Genomic DNA, 5,691 nt, shown 5'->3' with positions numbered 1-5,691 from the left:
TTCATGTTAATAAATTCATATTATTATTAAATCTACTTTGCTTGTTAAGGTCTGTTATTTTTTATTTCATATCAATGTTTTTATAATTTTTACGAGCGTAAACATTTATTACTTTTTTTTTAATAATCTCAATTAATATATGGAACAAAAAAATAGTATTTTATCGAGGGGTAGGTCACTAGTGGTTATAGTGTACAAAAATTACCCTTGATACGGATTACCTTTAAATTACCTTAGATTACTTAAGATTACCTTAGATTACTTCACATTATCTGAGGCTACCTGAAGGGGCTACATACACCTAGCGGTAGGAAAAATAGGGGGAAATTTGACAATTTTTTTTTCATAAAAAAATTTTTTTTATTAAAAAATCTCTAGCTACATCTTAAAGTAGGTCCTTTAATGTATATTTGGTAAAATTTTTATTAATAAATATTGAAAAATGTGCCGTGGAGATGTCATCTCCTGGAAGCTATTCGACGATGCTGTAACCATTGTAGCTCCTCTAATTTTTATCTGAAATCAAAAACCAAAAAATTTTCTTAAAGTATATAAAAAAAAGGAAGTTTTTGTGATAATTGATTTTTAAAATTTTGATTTTTCGAAAAATGGCAGCCATTTGAATGCAAAGATATGATTTTTAATCTGATACCTTCGCATTCAAATGGCCGCCATTTCTCAAAAAATCAAAATTTTAAAAATCGGCTACGACAAAAACTTCCTTTTTTTTATATACTTTAAGGAAATTTTTTGGTTTTTGATTTCAGATAAAAATTAGAGGAGCTACAATGGTTACAGCATCGTCGAATAGCTTCCAGGAGATGACATCTCCACGGCACATTTTTCAATATTTATTAATAAAAATTTTACCAAATATACATTAAAGGACCTACTTTAAGATGTAGCTAGAGATTTTTTAATAAAAAAAATTTTTTTATGAAAAAAAAATTGTCGAATTTCCCCCTATTTTTCCTACCACTAGGTGTATGTAGCCCCTTAAGGTAGTCTCAGATAATCTGAGGTAATCTAAGGTAATCTTAAGTAATCTGAAGTAATTTAAAGATAATCCGTATATCAAGGGTAATTTAAAGATAATCCGTATATCAAGGGTAATTTTTGTACACTATAACCACTAGTGACCAACCCCTCGTGTCATTTTCGCGATTTTCGCGTGAAATATTATAATAAAACGAGACATAATATTAATGATGTGCTCTTTCTGCAGCAACCGCACTTTTTTTCTTTCTTTTACGACTTCTCGACTATAATCACTGAAACTGTCCGGCATTCAGTTATATATTACTATTATATAAATGATTTTTGTGCAACTAGAAATTCGATACCTAGTGAAGTACACGACCGCAAGCTATAGACTAATATGAATCTAATGCCTTATTATAAAAAATAAAAATTAATAACATTCTGTATAGTAACAGTTTGTATTTTGTTTTTATGTATTTGTACTATTTCTTATTTTGTTTATATCTCAAAGAGTAAAAAATTATAAAATAATTTTCTATCAAATACTGTCAACCATTTTACGGTATCTTAAATTTCTTAAATCATTTATGTACTATTTTAGCGTTATATTATAAACTGAATATTATGAATATTTGAATATTATGAATATTTTGAATATTATGAATATTTTGAATATTATGAATTGAAAAATTGAAGAATAGGTATAATAGAAATAGTTTCGAATTCTTTAAGATGCAAATGAAATAAAAAGTAGTACGTATAAACACGGACACACAATTCTTCATCGCGTATGGCGTTAATAAAATTAAAATATTTTTGATGAGGTCAAAATATTTTATGTTGGGCGCTAGCCATTTTTTAATCATCTTATACTTTTCATCTTTTGTGGTGCAAATAAAGAACGATACAAATAGATACAAACGGACTGGAGACTATATTAAGCAGAAATGTATTTAACTATACATATCGGAATAGGAATACTTTAATAATATAAATGTAGGTGCATATCAGAAGATATATGGAAAATGCATAAGTTTTGTTAGCTTTATTTCATTTCTGTTTTCCTGAAACATTCTTTCAGTATTTTATTAGATGATTTTTCCACCATTTTTTTCTTCAATTTTTAGTGCTTTTCTTCTATCTTCTATCTTTATTTTCAATGCTTGGCTTTTATATTTTCAGTATTATCGATTTTAAATACTATCTATTTTATCATAGAAATAAAAAAGATAATTTATCAATTGTATTTATATTTATTACTATATTTTTTACTATACAAATAATATTATTCGGGCGTGTGGAGTTACACCCATTAAACTAGCCCCCCTCCACCAGTGCTAAATAAGTTCTAACCTAGATTAAAATTATATGTTAATTAGGTTTTAATTAGGTGTCGAAGTTCGAAATTAGGTGGCAGGAAAATTGTTTGGCAGGAAATGTATACTGAGGCTGGGGCGGGGGGGCTGGCTTAACATTAAGCTGGTCCCTCCCATACAAAAAAACAAATAAAATAATTACTAAAAAAACAAATACATAATAATTAAGTGCTAATTAAGTGTTCTCAGAAACCGTTAAGATATATCCAATATAAAATTTTTTTTAACCACTTTACTCTTGTACGGCGGTGGGCGCGATCGACGTTTAAGTTCAAAATTCTGCCAAACAAATCGAGCACTTAAGTTATATTAGATAATTAAGTACTCAATATGTATTCAAAATACTCGTTAATTAATATTATATTAAGATATCTAAACGCCGAATTAAGGGCCCATTCTGTTTGGCAGGATTTCGAATTTAAACGTCAGTCGCGCCTACTGTCGTACAAGAGTAAAGTCCTATTAAATAATTAGGTGCTCGATACTTACTGGTATCAAAATATTCGTTAATTAATATTATGTCGAGATATCTAAACGCCGAATTAAGTGCTCAATCCTTTTGGCAGAATTTCGAATTTAAACGTCGGTCGCGCCCACCGCCATACAAGAGTATAAAGTGGTATAAAAAAATTTTATTTAACTATATATATAATTTTATTTAACGATATATCTTAACGGTTTCTGAGAGCACTTAATTAGCACTTAATTATTATATTGTTTTTAAAATCATTATTTTATTTATGTTTTTTTATATGGGGGGGGGCAGCTTAATGTTAAGCCAGCCCTCTCCCCCCTCCTCCAGTATACATCTAATTTCCTGCCAAACGGTTTGAGTACCTAATTTTGGAGTTCGGCACCTAATTAGCACCTAATTTTAATCTAAGTTAAAACTTATTTAGCGCTGGTGGGGGAGCTAACTTAATGGGGGTCCCTCTATCTTAAAATATTTAATTTAATTTTATGTTCTTTTATCTCTTCTTCTTTTTTGCAAGCCGCTTTGCATTTATTAATACCGAATCTGCATAACGTATAAAAACTTTAGGGTTTTTGTTTAAAGCCTTTTTTTAAACTTTCGGCCTCTGAGATCTCAGAGGTTTGCGGTGTTCTGTTTGCGCCATAATTTTACTGCTTTTAATCCTTATTTATCTTTCCATACAAAATTCTTCCTTTTAGTCTTTGCAATTTCTAGTATATTTCTTCTCTCTTATCTCTCTATCTGATCTTGTTAAATCGTTTTCATACTATTTTTTCTTTCAATCTGTTTTTCTTTTTCATTATCCGTTTCTTACTCTCCCAAATCTTTAATTTAATCAGAATCATACTATTCCCCGCTCCTTTTTTATCTATTCAATTTATATCCTCTATCTCTGTTTCTCTTTTTTCTCTCTGTCTCTGCCGCTGGCGCCGTACAAGAGTAAAGCGGTATAAAAAAATTTTATTTTGGATGTATCTTAACGGTTTCTGAGAGCACTTAATTAGCACTTAATTATTATATTGTTTTTAAAATCATTATTTTATTTATGTTTTTTTATATGGGGGGGGGCAGCTTAATGTTAAGCCAGCCCTCTCCCCCCTCCTCCAGTATACATCTAATTTCCTGCCAAACGGTTTGAGTACCTAATTTTGGAGTTCGGCACCTAATTAGCACCTAATTTTAATCTAAGTTAAAACTTATTTAGCGCTGGTGGGGGAGCTAACTTAATGGGGGTCCCTCTATCTTAAAATATTTAATTTAATTTTATGTTCTTTTATCTCTTCTTCTTTTTTGCAAGCCGCTTTGCATTTATTAATACCGAATCTGCATAACGTATAAAAACTTTAGGGTTTTTGTTTAAAGCCTTTTTTTAAACTTTCGGCCTCTGAGATCTCAGAGGTTTGCGGTGTTCTGTTTGCGCCATAATTTTACTGCTTTTAATCCTTATTTATCTTTCCATACAAAATTCTTCCTTTTAGTCTTTGCAATTTCTAGTATATTTCTTCTCTCTTATCTCTCTATCTGATCTTGTTAAATCGTTTTCATACTATTTTTTCTTTCAATCTGTTTTTCTTTTTCATTATCCGTTTCTTACTCTCCCAAATCTTTAATTTAATCAGAATCATACTATTCCCCGCTCCTTTTTTATCTATTCAATTTATATCCTCTATCTCTGTTTCTCTTTTTTCTCTCTGTCTCTGTCTCTCTGTCTCTGTCTCTCTGTCTGTCTCTCTCTCTCTCTCTCTCTCTTTCTATGATTCAGTTTTTATAATATTTTCTGTTGTACTTTTTACCATTTTTCTAATAGGTATATTCTATTTTTTAATTATTATATTTCCTTTTTTCCTCTCTCTCTTACATCTTTTTTGAATATACCGAAAGGAAAACAAGCTAAATAAGAGCCTAATGCGGTAGGCAGTGCATAAATTATTCTTGAAATCTTTTATTGGAACGAACGTTTCGGTCCTATAATTCGGACCTGTGTCTGTCAATGACACTCAGTGACTCCTTCGACGGATGCTTGTAATCAGCCTGCTTCCGATACCAGCCGTAAAGGACGTATATATTAGGTTCAGGATGATAAAACCATAGTAATTGTGCGTACTACATCCATCAGGTTAGGCACCGCGAGTCGAGGTGAGAGGAGATCCGTCGACTCGCGGTGCTTAACCTGATAGATGTAGTACGCATAATTATTATGGTTTTACCATCCTGCACCCAACATATGCGTCCTTTAATTTTTGACAAGTTCTTCACTATCGGTAAATACATGTGGTCCAAGCGATCAATATCAGTATGAGAACTCTTTCTTATATATAATCTTAACTTTTAAAAATATCAGCTGTAATTCGACATGGAATTTGTCTAAATCTTGATCTCTTACGATCGAGATGCGCGTCTATTCTTATTTTCACTTAACTATCTGCTATCTATCTGTATCGCGTATCGCCGTGATAGTCGAGAGTCAATTAAGGCTCAAGAAAATTCAGAAATTTCGATTTGTTATGCCGATTTGATACTATTATGGATTCTAGTCGTGAATTTTCAACGGACACACGATTGGAGATGCATGAAGGCGCAAAGTTATGTCTGAACAAGGTTGAAATAAATATTTATGTAGCTACTTTGTATTCAGTAATGCGAGATAATCTATTTTTATGAGTTTTGATTATAATTGCAGAGAAGAAGTAATTCATATCTTCTCTCTCTCTCTCTCTCTCTCTCCCTCCCGTCTCCCCCTCTCCCTCTCTCTCCCTCCCTTCCCTCTCATCCCTCTCATTCCTCTCCTACCTCTCTCTCCGTCCCTCTCTCGCTCCCTCCCTCTCGACCCACCCTTTTGACCCTCTCTCTTGCCCCTCC

At 31.8% G+C, this 5,691-nt stretch overlaps 1 protein-coding gene across 2 annotated transcripts in view; it reads left to right on the top strand.

The window, feature by feature from the left end:
* The window catches only part of LOC115233521 (mitogen-activated protein kinase-binding protein 1-like), a 65,269-nt gene that overhangs the window by 4,006 nt on the left and 55,572 nt on the right, over positions 1-5,691 (top strand). The window lies entirely within an intron of this gene.

The sequence above is a fragment of the Formica exsecta genome, unplaced genomic scaffold, assembly GCF_003651465.1.
Source record: "Formica exsecta isolate Colony F162 unplaced genomic scaffold, ASM365146v1 scaffold1759, whole genome shotgun sequence".
In the NCBI taxonomy this organism is placed as follows: domain Eukaryota; kingdom Metazoa; phylum Arthropoda; class Insecta; order Hymenoptera; family Formicidae; genus Formica; species Formica exsecta.
The sequence above is the reverse complement of the archived record's forward strand: the minus strand, read 5'-3'. Positions and strand labels throughout refer to the sequence as shown.